The sequence below is a fragment of the Parasteatoda tepidariorum genome, chromosome 3, assembly GCF_043381705.1.
Source record: "Parasteatoda tepidariorum isolate YZ-2023 chromosome 3, CAS_Ptep_4.0, whole genome shotgun sequence".
NCBI lineage: Eukaryota > Metazoa > Arthropoda > Arachnida > Araneae > Theridiidae > Parasteatoda > Parasteatoda tepidariorum.
The window spans coordinates 18,076,175-18,095,853 of NC_092206.1; the positions used below are offsets into that span (position 1 = coordinate 18,076,175).

A 19,679-nucleotide genomic window follows, 5' to 3' on the forward strand; every position below is an offset into this window, starting at 1 on the left:
ACGGCCCGCGGGCCAACTGTGGCCCGCCGGAAGGTTTTATCCGGCCCGCGGATGGAATTTTAACTTGCTGATCTGTGGCGAATATAAACAATATACATCCATTTTCTTGTCTACTTCGTTTAAAGTTATTTTTCTTTCTTTTTTAACTAAGTACTGCGGACCTTTTAACTTTCTCTATTTTTGTTCTACAAAATAATAAATTGATGGAGGCTAGCACAGACAGCTTCAATTGGTGAAATGAGCAGAAGTTCTTTATAGAATAGCCGTAGATTGGTGCCATCTGAAGCAATTGTTTCTGAATATGCCAAAAATTGAGTTTTACAAATCATTACCAAAAGCTAGTTTCCCAAATATTTCATGCCTAGAAAATCAGGTCTATGTTTGCTTCCTTTTATTTATGTGTGAACAAGTGTTTTCATCTACAAACCTGAGAAAAAATCATTTCAGAAGTAGTTACCTAGAAGTAGTTTACCCTTGTTCCTTAAAATAAGTACATCTCACTTGGAACCTTAATATAAGGAACTTTTAAAAATGAAATCGCAATTTCATTCATCTCATTAAATATTTACATTGAAAATTGCATATAGTATTTTTTTTTTATTTTAGATGTTTTTATTTAGCCCACCAAAATTTTTTTTCTTCGATTTTTGGCCCTCGACCAGAAAAGTTTGCCCATCCCTGATATAGAGACTTAAAATCTTCATTAACTTGGCATTCAAGCCAAGCTCAGTAATATGAATGAAAACAGTTGAAATTTCCCTTTCTGAAAGAATTAATATATACCAAGATTTAAAATCTTCCATAACGTTAAAAGTCAAGCCATTGCAGGAAACTAAGCCCATTTATCAGCATGATTGGCACGAACGAGGGTCTCAAAACTTTTCATCATTTCATTTCTTCCAAAAGGCACCGAACTTCTATTTCTGTATATTTACGTTTACAGAACGTCAATGTTTGCTTTCTTGAAGGAAATCGACCAGAATATGAAGCAGAGGACCTAATAAATGGTTGAGGAACTGTCAGCGGTCCCGACAATGATCGGTGGCTGCAAATACCAAGAAGGTTAAGGTCGGCTCTTCGTCATTGTCAGGAGATTGTGACATAGTTTCGCCAAAGATTGTTTTGGTGTTTTCTTCTTTTCAAGATGGCGTCAATCACGCTGACTGCTCTCTGTCACGAGGAGGCTCTTCAATGAATAACGGTGAAACTATTGTGGGTATTAACTGTTGTCATTTGTGATGATGATGCTTATTGAGATGTCATCCATGAAACATCTCTTCTATAAATCTCGAAATATTTTTTTTCTGTAAGATTCTAAATAATTTATATGAATCCATGATGTAAAAGGCTTTCACCTTATAAGATATTTAGTGCTTCGAAAAATTACCAGACTGATAATTTTCCAATGATTTATTTACTTAAATTAAATTTTTGTTTAAAATGTAACCTCCATAAACTGTTTTGTAAAATTTCTATTACCGGCATCAATTAACTCGATCTATCTATTCTAACGGTATCTATTAGTATTCTATTAACTCGAGATGAATTGTGTCCGTGTACTCGATATTCGGTGAAAACCGAATGTTTTCCTCTGTCATTTTCGGGAAACCGGCTGAACATAATAACAATTATGTAAGAAGAAATTAAATAAAAATCGAGATGAATAAACCCCATATGAATGCTGCTTCCCTTGCTAAGGTCATTAGTTCTTCACCACCACTCCAGATCACGTGGACATGCATTTTATCTTTATTTACCCCTCTCGGAAAATGTGGTTCTTCTAGTTTTGATTCTCTCGTTTATTTTTTCATTTTTCGTTGGCAACTTTCCATTTTATGTTTCAAAAAATCCCTTTTGTTTCTTCTCATTGCAAGTTTTGAAAATGGGTGCCTTTTTTTGAGCGCTTGATGCATGTCAACTGATATTTCGAATTTGTATATTTTTGAAGCGAATGAAGTTTTAAATCAAATATGAATAATATGTATACATTAATAATTTTAAGGTCACTACTATTTTGAATGTGATATTTATAAGCCATACTTTGCACTGACTACCCGATAAAATTGGCCGGGTAAATAACCAGGTTATTAAAATGTGACCGGGTAGTTGCGGGATAACTAATCACTAAGCAGAAAGAAAAATAATTATTTATGCAAAGAAGTTATAAAAAAAGTTTTGATGTCTAAAAAACTGTTTTTATAACTCAGGGATTATAGTTTTCTATTTTCACGTCTTATGGTTTTTTAGCAACTCATAAAGAAAAATAGCAGAAAAAATATTTAAAGACAAAAATAACGTGGAAAAACAAAACAATTTGTTTTCTTAACAAAAAAAGGATTAAAATATTTTATTACAAATTGTTTCGCTAGTTAATTTTTCTTTTGAAATAATCCTCTATTTGTTATTCTGAATTAAACATTTTAACTTGCCTCACTTCAAAGCTTGCTAAAGCAATTTTAATTTTTCATTCAGTTAATATTAGAGCTTAGAGCGCGGCTAAAAATAAAACAAATTACCCAAATTATATAGAAATAAAGTTTCAGTTTGAATCACAGTATGCAATGCAAAATATTTTCAACAGAAAATGCTACATTTAGTAAAAAACAGATGACGATTTTGAGGGTAAATCTCTGTCTTACTCTTTAAAAAATTATAATTTAACATCAAAACATAATTGAACGTAAATTTGACTTGTATACAATTTAACGTTATTCAAAAGCATCGTGTCAAATCGTATTAAAATTTCTATAAACTATACAAAAACATTGATTACAATAGTTTGTTTTAATTTTAGCTCAAATAAAACTAGTAAAAAATAAGAGTGACAGTTTATATATTTACCACATATTAACCAGGTGGTTTTGTTTTTATCTTCAGATTATTAAAATCCCACTTTTTAAATTTATCATAAAGTGATGTTTGGAAAAATATATATTTTTTTTTAATTTTGAATGCTCAATTTCAAGTAATCAAAATGAAAGTACGGAATGCATATCATTTTGACGCGCCTTGCAACGAAACTGATATAAAAAACTGAGATGTGTATTTCAAGGAGGGTGGTGTGCAAGAAATAAGCTAAATTACTAGCAAAGCACGTATCAAAGATCCTAGTTATAAAGAAGATGTCACGTTTTACTTTCAACGGAAAAATATTTTGAAAATGGGACGATGCTTGGGACAAAAGAAGATGGTGAAAATAATAAGCATGGTATCTTGTTTCAAAATGTGTGTTTTCATTGAGGAAATGGTTGTTTCGTATCCTATTTTTTTTTAAAGCTATCACATTTAAAGAGGAACTTTGGATGGATTACCTAAAAAAAAGTATTTTATTTTGAAGTATGTTTATTGATTACAAAATAAGTAAAAATATATCTGTTTATTTTTTTTTATTTTGTTACATTATTTTGCACACGTTGAGGAATCTTTTAAAATATAAATAAATGAAACAAATGCCGTACTTAAAAAAATTACACACTATCTAAGCCATTTTAGTAATATTAATAGTATAAGCAGGCAGCTATTTGTTTATTTTTTAATCAAATTGATGAAAAATATGATATTGCTAAAAAAATTATCAAATTGATCAAACATTTTGTCATGGATTCTTTAAGGTGAAAATAGAAAACATCTTCGAAACGTCTCAATTGGGTACTTGCAACTCGAGAAGTGAAATTATTATACCAAACAATGTGATTAAAATCTATCTATATTATATAAAACGCTAATACGTACGTATGTATCAAAAACCGATGATATTTCTTTTCTCGCGCTGGCAACAGTTTTCATTTTTAATTGATTGGATTCGGCGCGCAAGAGCACATAGTGAGCATCATATGGCTAATCCATGTTATATCAAACGCTAATACGTTTTAATTGATAGGCTTCGGCGCGCAAGAGCACGTAGTGAGCATCATATGTCTAATCGGGTGAATTCTCACCGAATTATCAAAAAAATTCTCGCAAAATTATCTTCATCGAAACCGATGCTTTACATCCGGCGTTCAGTACCATTTCATACTGTTTTACAACACATGGTTTCAGCCCTCGGGTGGGAAAGACTTTAAAACAAAACTTACAACAGTTACTATTCTCAACAACAGAAATTTAGAATAGTGTGATTAAAAAAAATATGTGAACTGTTTGGAATTTCAAATTAATATTGAAATGCACAGGTTTAGAATTTTCTACAGTGAAAAGTTTTCGGAACTTCAGTGTTCAAAAAAGTATACAAAAGCTAGACGTTAAGAACGTATCCAATGAGCGAGCAAAGCGAGCATCGGATTGCGAAGCAATCCGAAATGAACTGCGAAAGCAGCTCCGGGGGTTGGCGAGCGTCAGCGAACAGGGGGCGAACCTCCTAGTCTGATTTAATTGGATTCCTGTAAGTGACGTTACCCATGAGTGTCAAACCTGATTGGCTTCTAACTCGACAAACGCCACGATTTTCCTATGATGACGTCACTTGCAGGTATCCAATTTTGAATTAGTCATGTGAGTTTTAGATGCTTAATTTATTGTTGTGTAGCTATTTATTTGAAAATCCGGACTACTCAGTACTTCTATCTTGCTTGACATACGTTGCATGTATACAATGCGGTAAATAAATATAACCGACATATTGAAATAATTATATTTTTGCATTCCATTTTTTTTTAAGTTAACTTGTGAAAAGTTTGTGATCATATGTATTTTTATAATATTTTTCCAAAATATTTGTATTTTCATATGTGTTTTTTATAAGAAAAAGGAAATTCTGGTTAAAATTGAAAATAAAAGTTATGTTTCTTAACCTCTCGCAATTAATGTTATATTCAATGACTATAATTTAGCATAAAAATTTATTCGTTTCATTTATATGTCAGGGCATGATTTTTAATTCATAGATAATATAATAAAGAATTACAAAAATTAGAGCTAAAATTAGGAAATATAATTTGTATATCCCATTCTCATTCAATAAAAATTATAATTTGTGACAATATTTTACAACAATAAATTATTTATTAATAATTGGTGCAGACCTTTTGTCACAATTTTGTGTGATGCCATTCATTGCATCAATTATATTACGTTTAGTGTATTTATGTCTACAACTAGACATACTGTTTTGTAGATAACACAAACAAAAATTAATGCTGAAAATTAGAAAAGAAAACATTGTTTTCGACAAATTTAAGTTTGATTTGGGACAATAATGTGCAGCAATGCTTAATGTTTATTGCTTAATATATTGATTAATAATGATTGCTTAATATAATATAGATAATGATAGCTTTAAATTTTAATGATAATAATTATTGCCTAATATATATATATGTCAAGAACACTTTAGAAATAACGCGTATTTTTCTTAAATTAACTCTAGTGTGCGTAGCGTTTTTAAAAAGTGCTTAAAGGTGCTTTTTTCATAGGATGTTTTTAAAAAGTGCTTAATTTTCCCTTTTTCAAAATGAGATTTTTCCTTTACTATGTTGATTTTTGCTTCGAATTTTGCAAAAAGACACAGTTCACATTGTTCTATTCAACGTTTTCGTAATTAATTCAACCCCAATCTATTTCGGCGTATAGTCAGTCATTAACGTATGAAAACGCCATTCGTTTTACATGATTCAAAATTTCATGATCTTTGACAGTTGTCAAAAATGCCAAAAGGTTTTTTTTTTTTGACATGACGGTTAAAACAAGATAAAACCGTCGATAATCAAAAACTTTCCAAACCTGCCTAATTATGATATTTTTTAAAGTGCTTAAATATATTTTTTGAATGCTTGAGAAGTGCTTAAAAGGTGCTTATTTTTTGCTAAATAATTTGGCTACGCGCCCTGTAACTGCTGAAAATCCGAATATAAAATTTAATCGGAGTTTTATTTATAATTTTCTTTCAATAATTTTTCTTTATTGCTATAATTTCCCACACTGATTTATTTATTATATTTATATATAACTACAACCAGATAGGCCAATTTATAAATAAAATGCATCTTCATAGAAATCAAGAAAATAGTGCTAAAAATGTTAAATAAAAGTTTTATTTCAGCAATTTAGAGTATTTTTGAAAACGAGTGACACTTTCTTTTCGCATACGATTAAGAGAAAAGTAGAGGGGAATAGTAGAAAAGTCTTTTGCTACCTAACGAGCATGGAAAATTGTCTGTTCACATAGATTCCGGGCAGACATAAAGGGGTGGAAATGGGGTGGTTTCCGTAAAGCCATCCAACTGTCGAAACAAATGAGCACCATCATTTTCGGAACTGCGAGGGAAGGTGTAGACAGGGCATAACGATTTTAAGGACGGTCATGTAGTTTTCCCCAATAGTTGTAATGACTTTCTGTTTTAGAAAAGCAGGTAAAATCAATGGTGGGGTTTATGCTTCGTTTCTTTCGAGTAGAAATTATTCTTTTCAATTTTTGGAATGAGAACTTTTTTTTTTACTTGAAATCCTTTGATTGCTGCTTTCAATTTACTTTTTGTGTGAAAGCTACAGCGTTTCAAGCAATAGTAATTACAAAAAAATAATAAGAACACATGCTTCTTCAAGCTCACCAGTCGCAAATCTATTTTTTTTTACCAAGTATTTGTATTAAAAAAAAATAGTGCGTGGAGTCCCTCCGCGCTGAAGAAGTGAAACTTCGTAAAGTGGAAATGAAAATAGGATGTTAGTACATTTACCATTAAAGTTCATAACATAAGCTCATAACAATTAAAGTTCATAACATAAGTTCATAACAATTAAAGTTCATAACATTTTGGAAGTCGCATTAGAAATTTCCCTTCCGAATATATAAAAACCACATAATATAACAATATGCTTCAGTATAATACTACATTTACAATTTACAGTTATTTACAATTACAATTACAGTTATTTACATTTACAATTAAAGTACACTTACAATTAAAGTTCATAACATTTTGGCAGGGTTAAATCCAGAAAATAAAAATAAAAGAAGAAATTACAGAGAATAGCCTAAATTTGAGAGAAACTAAAATGTCGACTCACCATTTCATGTGGTCTACATTTTGTAGTGTCTCCTTTTTTAGATCTCGTTTAAATTCACTCGTTAAACTTAAAACATAAGCATCAAAAAATATATATAAACCACATAATATAACAATATGCTTCAGTATAATACTGAATCATATATTATACATGTATACTGAGTATAATGCTGAATTCAGTATAATACTAACGCAACAGTACTTTCATACCCCCTCCATGGTAGCGTTAAACGTTTAACGCAACCTTGTCGCTTGCAAGTCGCATTAGAAATTCAAGAAATTTTAAGTTGTAGCAATTTGCAGTTTAAGGTCTCATAAATTTATAAATAATTTACCATTCTTACCCAAAGTAGTTTCTATATTACTGTGACATACATTCCATCATCCTATTTACATGAAATAGGATATATCTTTGGGCCAACAGGAGTCGATGGTAGTTTTGGGGGAAGTTTTGAATTAAAAAAATTAGAGCTTTTTTGGATAAAACTGAGAAACGTTGAATTCGTGTGCTAGAAATGGGATTGTGGAAAATTAGCTTTCAATTTAATATTTGCCCGAAATCAACAATATCATCCTCAATTTTAACAAATATAAAGAAACTAAACTTCACGAATGTTAATTCATATTTTTAAAAAGATCTAGGAAAGAGTTTCGATCTTTATCATAGGTAGGCAGCTGATGTAAACGTACTTTGATGTTTTATGAACTAGTCCAGGCAGCTGAACTAAACGTACTTTGATCTTCAGTAAACAAACCTAACCTATGCAGATGGTGTACGAGTACTTTAATCTTTAGAAACAAACCTAGATTAGCTGATGTATACGCACTTAGGTCTTAAGTAACAAACCTAGGCAGCTGATGCAAACGTACTTCAATCTTTATGTACATATCTTGTCAGATGAATGTTTATTGAACAATCCAATATCCAATCACTGCAATATGGATAAAAGGGAAGTGCTGGTTAATATTTTTATCCTGATAAGGAAATAATAGAAAAGGTCTGCTTCTTTAAAAAGACAGCAGGAAGATTAGTGGATTGAATTTCAAACCTGTAAATATCGTGGGCAATCATAAAACCTGTATAACAATAAATCTTGTCCAGAGGATCAACGTCACAAATACTTAATTTAAAATTTATTGTATGAGTTTTCATCTTCCCCATATTGAAAATCTTCAGAAATACCTGTCTCAATTTATTTGATGCATAAATTAAACTTCTTGAATCTCTTGAAGGCACAAAATAAAAAAAGGACACCCTGTGAATAACTTTTCATCTAGAGATCAGATTTTCCTGTACCCAATCTTAATGGTTCAGGGTCTAACTTAATATATGCTAATTCATTAGAGCAAACTATATTTTAGTTGTAAAATCAGGCAAAAAAACATATTTCCTCAGAATAAACATATCTTTTTCTGGACGGATTTGATGTTCTGCCCTTCAAATTATAGGGGGGGGGGTATCTAGAAAATATAGTCACAACAATTTGGACAGTACAACGATCGAAAGTTTGGGCCTCTTAAATTTAAATTCACTTCCAGCGTATTTCGTTGTAATTCGAAAATTTTTTAAGCGAAGGGAATAAATTTTGCACAGAATTATAAAAATCTCTTACCTTAGATAATAATTCAATATTATGTATTATAAATTTATAAAGTAATATTCAAAAAAATTAAAGTGTAATGTTTACAAACTTTTACACCATTTTTAAGAACATAAACATGTACGAAATTTGAACGAAATCAGTCGAATCGTTTCTGAGACGAAACTATTTCCATCCTCCAATATACTATTTGACTTTGATTCCAGTCTCGTGAAATATTAAAAAAAGCCTTGAGGTTTCTATCCAAAATACTCTATAAATTATCAAGAATAAGCTGAATCTCGAAACTATTAAACTACCTAATTTTTTAAACTCTGAATTTGAGCATTCTTCATGGGTCCTTTAAAAGTTCTTTATTACGCATTCTCATTAAAATGAAGTCTTTGCGTTTTGATTTTTCATTTCTTTTCGAATAATATAGACTCTAATATCTTAATGCTTGTTGGCAAATAAACTGCTATAACTTTAACTATTTCTCAAAAAATAAATCATTAATTATATCTGAAACACATTTAATTCATGCACTAGGGATCAATTATAGTTCATTGTTTTCAAACTATTAACGACATGACTCAAAACGTGTCTCAAAATAAGAATGGAATCAAATAATAGCCTTAAAACAGGTTCATGTAACGAACAAAGAACTCTTAACGTTTCGTTGTAAAATATTTTTTATTACAGAGTTTAAATACTCTCCTCTTACTTGTTGCATACCTACCTGATTTATAATGCAATTTCATTTTAAAGAAACGCAACCAGATTGTTAGGGACTGTCAAAACACTTTGGGCTTACATTTAAAATATCCTAAATAAATCACAACCCCTCATGATAAATACAAAAGAAGTGCGCCAAAATATTCCTCATAAATTGGAAGTCAAAACATTCCATTCTTGGAAAGTCTAAATCCGTATTCACCAAGGAATATTTTCTAATAGAAAACCATCTCAACATTCTCTAAAATTTTTGACATTCCTCGCTAATGAAGCATACCTTGCGCATTAAATATCTTCCCCCTGCGCTAAAGAGTTGCAGAGACAACTTTCTATATGTTCATTACCAAATGTCACTCACTGCGGTAGAAACATACCAAGCCGTAGACGACACTCATAATGTGCTTGGAGCTTACATGCATTATATATTTTGTCCCGTATCTTTCGCTGTAGAATACGCATTCTGGGAAAAGTCAAACGAGAGATGGTAAAATTTAATGACTCGTGTAAATATGCAATAAATCCGAAAGGGGGTGTGTTTTATTGGTTTTATATATAGCTTATGTTTTTTAAGTTGCTTTCAGATGGATTTTTCTGGTTCTAGATTTATTTTTTGTTCCTTTTTTGTGGTGGTGGAAAAATCTCTACATTCTTCTAAAAGCTTCCTTATTTTAATATAAGTGTAAATGTCACTAGTCATTATGAAATATTACTTAATTTCAAAAAAAAATTCCAAAATTAATTTGTTTCACGTGTTTTCATGGATCCACGAAGGATTTTATTTTCTAGAATAAACTTTTATTTTTCTTAAATGCAATAAGTTGTTTAAAAAAAAGATTTTGCTATAATTTTTATTTCCTTTAAAACACAATAATTACTACAAAAAATAAAGCTAATTTTTCATATATATATATATANGAGGAGCACTCAAAAAATTATATATATATATATATATATATTCTGATTTCCGTTAGAAACTTAATATTTTCAATAGTCTCATTTCATCTCTAATTCTTTACTCTCTTGTCAATTTTACCAAGTTTTTTTTCTGGTTTATGTTCTAAACATAATATTTTTATGGAGTGCTCGTTTTTTTTGTAAAAAAAATTTAGTTAAGAGATTCAACTACAAAATGCGTAGATGGTTGACTCCTAACAATATAAATACACACTGCCAAAGTAAAAGTTTCCTCAGTAGTAGACGGATCAAGGGTTAAAACCACCTTACCATCGAACTTGATGTGAAAGATTTACGTGAAAGATTTTCAAGGTCTTTTTTTTTTTCTCCTCGTGCAACGCAATTTCATGTTAATTTCAATCAAACAGTTTTCCATGAAAGCTAGCAAGAAAGAAATCTTGTTGAATTGAAGTTTTGTAATCGTTGCGGTTAATAATTAATATCCAACTGTGCATATTTAAAGCACGGGAATAAGAAGTTAAACAAATCGCTCATGGGCTGCAATAGCGGCACAACGCAAAAAATCATATTTTGAGATAAGGGGGTTTAAAGTTTTCATTGCTAAGGTAAATGCGTAGGAAATGCTTTAGTTTGCGTAAGCGAAGATTGCCTTCAAGTTGAATTATGAGTTGTGCAAGTATTGCTGCTGAAAAGAATGTGTATTTTCATATTTACACATGTTCTTAATCCAAAAAGCGTGTTTTTTTTTTGTTTTTTTTAGTTGTTCCACTATTGCAGCCCATGAGCCCATGAGCACTTTAATGAACAGTCAGTTGGAATTAATAATCAAAAAACGCATTTTATTTTTGCTAATCAGGAACTCCAAAGCAATAAAATTATTTTGTCACAAAAAAAAAATTCTTTTAAACAATAAAACTTTGAACAAAGAATGGAAGGTATGGCTTCAGGGGTGAGCCCCTCAGGACGTATCCGAATCTTAAGAAATCAAGAAAGCAAGTGAAGTGTATGTTAGAATAGTTTACGCCAAGTAAAGTTAAATAATCCATATATTGGCTATTAATCATTATAATTAGTATCCAATGCTCTTTTTCTTAGTCTTATGCATTTAAATGTGCTAGAGGAAAAGATAGAGAGAGAAATAATAACGCACTTTTTATCGAAACAAAACGAGTGTTTTCGATTTCTATGGAAATGTATTTGATAGATGTAAAGGGTATCTCAAATAGATTGATTCTACACTCAAGTTTGTTGAATAAAAAGATTAACGGTAATATTATTTTTATTCAGGAATAAAATAATAAATTGTAATAATGGAGTTTTTAAACATTCGAAAATATGTAGTAAACATTTTTGCTTGACCGCTGGATAGTCCCAATAATCGCTCGTTATCTTAGTTGGGTACCTAATTAATAATAATGGAATATGGAATTAAACATTGATTCCAGATTGCATGCAAACTTAAGGCAAAAGTTGTATTTCCATTTGGTTCAGTAATTAATCCTTTTTAAACTTAGAAATATTTGTATGCCAAGCTTGTTTCCTCAAAAATTAAATAAAGGCATGCAAAAAAAATCTTCACAAAAGAATCTCATTTTTTAGCTTTTACACTAAATTTTGTTTTTACCTTTTTTCTCATTCTAGCTTTGTTCATGTTTTTGTCCAGGTCCATTTTGTTTGTGTTAAAAAAACCTAATGATCAGACAAATTTTCACTTATAAAATGTAAAAGAAAGTATGTAAACGCCTGGGTAAACAAACCTTGTTTCTGTGATGGTCATAAAAATCTAAAATAAACCTGGAGAAAGTGAATTCATCCTCCGTTTGAGAAAACTTTCTACTCTAGATTAGCGAATGCTGATACTTCTTCGATTTCAGATGGTTTTTCTACCCTTGTTTTGTAAAGGCAGATTCAATCTCTACGAAAGGGTTGTTCATACAAGCTTGATGCGAGCTTCATAGCACGTTAACTAGCATAGTTAAATTTAACATTGTTGGAAGCTTGCATTTCTTATTTACTAATCATTTATGTACCTTGTTGTTCACATTAAAATCAACCTTACTGCTATCAAGGATAGTTGTAAACCCAAAATTGTTTTGACTGTTCATCTCCGGCTATAAAACACAATATCAATGTAAATGTTAGGAAAATGTTCGGGAAAACTACGAATAGAAATTAACAATATAAAATTATTTCGGATAAAAAGAATAATGCACAGATGAAAATTAGCAATTTAATGCTTCGGTTATTAAGCGCTAAAGATTTTCTAAAAATAGTTTTTTTAATAAATAATGCTTCGAGGTTCTTAAATTACGTTTTAAATTGATAACTTCTCTTTTCATAATCTTACATAATTGCTTAAAATCAGGCCATAGCCAGATTAGCTCTATCATTAATTATGGAAATATGCTGCGATCAGTCATCTTACTGACTCATCAATAACTCTATGTTGTTACTCGATCTGCCGCGGGGAAAATAAATTGGTGAGAGTTTAAAGTTTTGGATCCTCTCAATTTTGACTTTAATTACAGTCGCTTCTGGTTACCGAAGTACTTTAGTAAGTACTTTAAAATTGCTGACGCTATCTTCAAAATTGTTATCGGGCCCTACGTAAGTCTGTTTACAAGGATTTTAAGTCTTGGGGGCTTATCTTTTAAATTATGAGCAAGAAAACAAGCTGTTTGCGTATATAAAATTTTAAAGTTATCTAAAAGTGTATCATCTCATTTATTGCAGTTTGTTTTTAATCTGCTTATGCGAGTATTTAAAATTTGTTTATTATTTGATGTTATACAATATAATATGTTATTTGGTGTAATACAATATAATACATTAGAAGATAATATAGATAATATTTGATATTTTCACACAACTAAAGTGCCAAATTACCGAGGATTTTCAGATTTCGTAGAAAATTTGCTTTTGCAACTGAAATAACATATTACCGAAAAATTGTGGATTTCGTGGAAACAATTTTTTTGCAACTAAATTACCATATCACCAAAGAATTTCAGATTTCGTAAGAAAATGTTTTAACAACAAAAATACCAAATTACAGATGATTTTCTGATTTCGTAGAGAATTTGTTTTTACATCTGAAATAACATATTACCAAAAAATTTTTGGTGTCGTAGAAAAAATTTTTTTTGCAACTGAAACACAATATCACCGAAGAATTTCTGATTTCGTAAGAAAATATTTTTCAACAAAAATACCAAATTACAGATGGTTCTCTGATTTCGTAGAGAATTTGTTTTTAAAACTGAAATAACATATTACAAAGAAATTTTGAATTTTGTTAAAAATTTACTTTCGCAACTGAAGTACCATATCACCGAAGAATTTCAGATTTCGTAAAAAATTATTTTCGCATATTACCAAGGAATTTTGGATTTCGTAGAAAATTTGCACTTGCAAACACCATATAACCGAAGAATTTCAGATTTCGTAGTAAACTCGCTGTTGAAACATCAAATTTCTAAAGTTTTTTGGATTTCTTAACTTATTGCTTTCCTCATTTGCAAACAAAGTAACATATTTACTTTTTTAAGCATTGCTATCATTACCTGATTTACAACCATGCTCGAAATCCCTTCCGTATGTCTTACTTTTGATTTCTTAGCGATAAACAGATTGCCTGAATAATCCCCTCTTTTATTCATTAATTATTCAGCCATTTGCTTCCCTGCTCAACCCCCAAAACTCTCCAAATGAATCATCTATGGAATTGCACATTCGAACATAACACGTGTTCGGACACGTCGTTTATCAATGCGTCAAAACTCTTTCTCATTGCATATAATAATAATACACGATTTGTTATAAGCTTATCAAACTGATAAACTAATATTAATAGCGAAGATCTTTTTTATGCTGGAATAGGGAGAAATATTAATGCAAATGTGGTATGGCGGCTAATGATGAGTAGGACGTGATATTCCCTAAAGTGATGATTGATGATAAGAACACACACACAAAATTAATCCCTTCCATATATTTTTCCCTTTTTCTAATCGGAAAAGGGAAAACAGCAATAACAGCTGCAAGACGTGTCACCTGCATTAAAGGGGTAACTGTTACGAAAAAAAAACTCATACCACAGCTTTAAAGATTAAAATTTAAATATTGAAATGAGAGTGGCACTTTTTAAAATTATGAATGAAGAGAAAAATTAGGCTTTAATTTATGAATTATGATATTTTCTGGTATTCTATTAAAGTTTTTTAAAAAGGAATCCCTCCCATTAAGGTTTAACTCGCGATGATTTTTGGTGTCATTTGGTATTTGATTTTGTTTTTTAAATCTTGAATGAACAGATTTCAAAAACAAAGCAATTTATATTATAACAATTTCAATAATTAATATCTTCCATTTTTTGACGTTTGAACAAATCTATTTTGATTACCCGAATCGATTTATTTGTAAATTAAATAGTACTATTTAAAATATTGCAAGCTTTTAAAACTCGTACACTTTGATCTAAAATAAATGTTAATAATCCATAACCATATAATCCCTATCCAATCTCAATTCATTATTATAAATTGAAAAGAATGCTGTAGTATCCACTAATCATAATACTTTATTATTCTGGGATTTTATATTTAAGGCTAAAAATATATTTTATAATAATCCAAATCATAATGATAAAAACAAAATATACGGTATTTAAGTCATTTATTTCTCGCGCTCCAATGTTCCACCAATTTTAAATGAACTACGAGATACAAAAAACTATTTTAAAAAAATTCTGGAAGAATTATCGCACTCTATGGCGATGACATTTCTCGTAAAATTCGAAAACCATAGATTCAAAACCACAGACTCTGAAACCATATTTTATTGTTAATTTCGCCAAAATCATTACCAAACCGTTTCGGTAAGCTTTCGTTTCTTGTTTTTTGGTGGTTCCTTAGCGTGGAGTGAAAAATACTGTAAATTTCACCTTATAGTGGTAGTTTTGATCATAGATTTAATTTATCTCAGTGCATGAATAAGAATTCGCTTTTGTAAGTTTTACCCATCAATATCCATTTTTTCAACTTTAAAAATCCAGTGTAATTTGTACACTTACTTCCATGCAAGAAAACATAAAAGAAGAAAAGAAAGAAATCGTTACAAATGGATGAACCATCTGGAAGATGAAATTGAAGAAAGGGGTATCAATTTTCCGAGTGAGCGAGAGAGATATATTTTTGTCGAACTGCGGTCTGTCTTCTTTAAAATATCGATATCTGGAGAGATTTTGTTATCGGAATGATATCTTCGGATATGGTTTCTCCTCCTCCATTTCGACCTCCTTTATCCTATTTCTTAAGACGGTTTTCATTGTATTCGAAATATTCGTTTTCAAAAATGCTTTCCACTCTTGAAAGTTCAACAAATTGTGTAATGCCATTCTTTATTGTGAAAAGGCACAATAAAAATGCCAAAGTATATGAAAGAGAAATCCGAGATTGTTTATCTTGATGCAGAGAGAGAGTAAAGTTTCTGTGTCTTCATATTTTGAATAACTCACATATATAATGTTTTACGTATATATGTTTACTTTATAACAGATAAATATATTCAATTGTGTACTTGCTACTCGAGAAGAAGTGAAGTGATTATGCATGAGCATGTGATTTCATTGGATACCTGTAAGCTACGTCACGCGTGTGTGTCGAACCCGATTGGTTTCTGAATAGAGAAATGCCAATATTTACCTACGTTGACGTCACTTGCATGTATCCAATTGGGAAAAAGATAGAGGCAAGATGACTCTTGACACACTAAATAAACATATTATATTTTGCTAAAATTCGTTCAATTGGCAGCACTATCAGACACATTACACTAAAGTTTAACCATAATATTGTTCAATAGCTTTTTGTAATCATACTAACTTGGAAAAATCACCAATATGTTGATTATGTTACACCAATATGATGCAATAAGATGAGCGATAGCATGTTTTGACTCGTATCATAATGAAGTTGCATCACTTTCGAATGATTTTAATATCCAAATGTGTGGCAAAATAAGATACTATAGATTGTTTACAGAAGTAATAAGTATAAAACAAAACGTGTTAAAAATTATATAATAATGATTTCTTTTGGTAATGAGCAAAACAAACAAATAACGAATTTCATACTCAGTAAAAAATTTCAGATCAAATTATGGTCAAAATTATTGACACTCAAGTGCGGGTAATTTTTACAGTAAAATTCATTTTTTACGTAACAAGTTATGGAACGAAAAATCTGATATACGGTAATTTTTACAGTAGCTATTACCGTAAAATTTACTGAATCACTCTAATTAAATAAATATTATTCTAAAAATTACTGTATAATATTTTAAGGTAAAAATGGATTTTACGGTAAAATTGATTTAATTGATGATTCTCAAAACTTTACAACGTAATTTGATCCGGAATTTTTTACATTGTAGATTTATACGCTACGCATAGTATAGCAAATTTCAGCAATGATATTATAAGTCATTGATTGTAATCTATTATATGTCAGTTAGTACCAAAAATAAGCTAAAAGCCCTACGCTTGACTTATTTAAACATTTAAAACTTGACTTTTCATTTTTCCGCTTCAAATTCTAATTTTTTTATTCCTGTTAAATGTTAACTTATTTCTACCATTCACTTTGTAAAATGTTTAACAAAAGCATTTAACAAGTCTTTCACTTTTAGTGAAGTAAGGATTTCTTTTAAGGAAATAACAGACGTTTTATTCTGATATCTCAACTCTTTTAAAAAGAAATTATTACTACTCCTAACGTAAGTAATCAGGTTAATTTTACTACTAAATGAAAATTCCTTCAAAATGAACATAGCTTTTATACATTACGCATAGTATGGCAAATTCCAGCATTGATTGTATAAGTCATCTTTTGTAATCTAATAATAAATGTCAGTAAGTACCAAAAATCCTAAACTTAACTTATTCAAACATTTAAAACTTATCTTTTCATTCTTCCGTCTCAAATTCTAAACTTCCTTTCCTGTAAACCGTAACGTCTATCTTACATTAACTTATTTTTACCATTCACTTTTTAAAAATGTTTAATAAAACCATTAAAGGAGTCTTTTAGCGAAAGTAAGGATTTCTTTTAAGGAGATAACAGACGTTTTATTCTGATATCTCTACTCTTATAAAAAGAAATCATTACTACTCCTTCCGCAAGTAATCAACTCATTTTTACTACTTATGAAAAGTTCTTTCACCAATGAATATAAGATTCGCTTTCGCATCGTAAAGGTGCACAACTCTATTTCCAAGCAAGTGATAATGGAAGTTATTTATGGCGCTTTTAAATGTACGCTACAAAAATACTTCTTATCTGTATACGAGAAGCCATAAAAAGGTCGTAAAATCTTTCATAACCCTACTTTAGAGACAGAAAATATCTCTTTTCACTTAATTTACTGGCAGAATTGTTGCTTTTTAAATGGTTGTCAGTGGTTTTTTGATGAAAATAATTTCTCTTTTTTTTTCCCGCCATAAACAGTTTTCTATAGCTTATTTTACGATGTGGTTAAAAACTTTCGAATGGATATATGTCCGTGAAATAGCTAATTAATCAAGATAAATTGATATTTAATATGTTTTTGTTCCAATAATGTTAGTTTATTAATGAAATAAAAGACCATTATTTTTAAAACTGTTATTCTTTTTTATTTTTTTTTTATTAAATGATGATACTTAGCTGTATCTATTATTTAAAGCATGCATCAGTGATGTTTAGAAACGATAAAAACGTAGTATTGCTCTGTATCATCATTCCTTTAAAAGGAAAGAAGAATAAATAGTCTAAAACTTAAATTAGAAAGCATATTTCCTCAAACCGTTAGTCCGAAATTTAATTCTTTTTATGGTAGGAAAATGCCTTTACTTAACTCGTTTGCCAGTTATTTTTTATTCACTACAAAAAATTTTAGAACGTGTTGATTAACAAACGTTCCAAATTGCTATAACCTTAAAAAGGTTATTAAAAAAACAATATCGCACTTACGTTGATCACACGGTATTATTGATTGAGCTTTAACAAAATATTGTAATCTAACATCTGATGAAAGTTGAAGAACGGTACCGTTTGTATTATTCCAGGTGGAACTGGTTTTTCCAACAATGTGTGCAATTTTATCACATATTAATTCTATTTCGATCATTTTTTCAATTTAACATCTTATGAAGGTTGCAGCAACGTACCGATTGTATTATTCTTCATTAAACTGATTTTTCTAACAATTAGTGCAATTTTATTCCGTATAAATTATCCGATTTTTAAGACATGTGCAGTTTTATTCCATATTAGTTCTATTTCGATCATGTTTCAATTTAACATCTTATGAAGGTTGCAGCAACGTACCAGTTCACTATTGAACTGATTATACCAACAATTGTGCAATTTTATTTTATTTCAATACTACTTTTTAACATATTTTTTGTCTCTTAAGTATGTATTTTTCTAAAAATGATTAGTTAACTTTGATAAATGATATTTTTGCCAGGCGTATTTTCCTACTACTAACAAGGGTTAACCCCTTAAAAATACAATTGCAACAATCCATCTTTGAGTATTGGAAAACCATAGTGACTTACTTTCATTTTCTGTGCTTGTTAGAAATTATTTAATCAACACTGAAACTCAGAAGGAGTTAAAAAATTATGTATAGTACATTATTCTTATATGAAACGAAGATTTAAAAAAACAATTTCCTCATAATTTTTATGAAAAATGCTTTCGTTTTCTTAATCAACACTAAAATACAGAATTATTTCTTTCTCTGGAAAGGAAAGAATATTTTTGTCTCGCGTTTCAAAGCAAGCTTCTAAAATATTTAGATCACATCCCTTCCGTTTTTTACCTTCGAAATCTCGCTAAAAGCCGTGAAGCTTTATTTAAATAAATAAATAAAGAAGGAAAATGGTGTAAAAGGAAAAAAAAGTCGCTTGCATAAGGAACACTATTCCTTTTCGCTTCATCTTTCAAGATTTAGATTAGGCATCGTTTCATAAAGAACAACTATTTCAATTTATTTTTCGCAGACGATTTTTCTCTTCTTGCAACAGTAAAAGTAAAAAACAAAAATATGTTCGCTGAAGTGAAAAAAATAACTCCAGTTCCAGTTTTTCCAGATGCATTTTTTCCAGAAATTCAAAAAATGTCCTGTGGGAAACGGGATTTTTGAAGAAGATTTATAGCACTATGGTGAAGTCTAGTTTCGTGGTTGTCTTTTTTCCAGTATTTTTTCGCTCTTTTCCCGCCTTTTTAGATTTTTCTTCTGTATTGTGTTTTTTTCGAAATTCGAGTTNTTTTTTTTTTCGAAATTCGCTTTAAGATCCACCCTGTTTTCCTAGAAGAAAGAGGCTTTTCGGATTTCTTTTGTACTCAAATGTAAAAATTACATTTCTATCTTTTATTTGCAATTCAAAACTAATATCAGTTTA

At 29.9% G+C, this 19,679-nt stretch overlaps 1 protein-coding gene across 1 annotated transcript in view; it reads left to right on the top strand.

Moving 5' to 3' along the window:
- Window positions 1-19,679, top strand: part of LOC107457357 (tyrosine-protein kinase RYK) — a 258,687-nt gene that overhangs the window by 60,507 nt on the left and 178,501 nt on the right. The window lies entirely within an intron of this gene.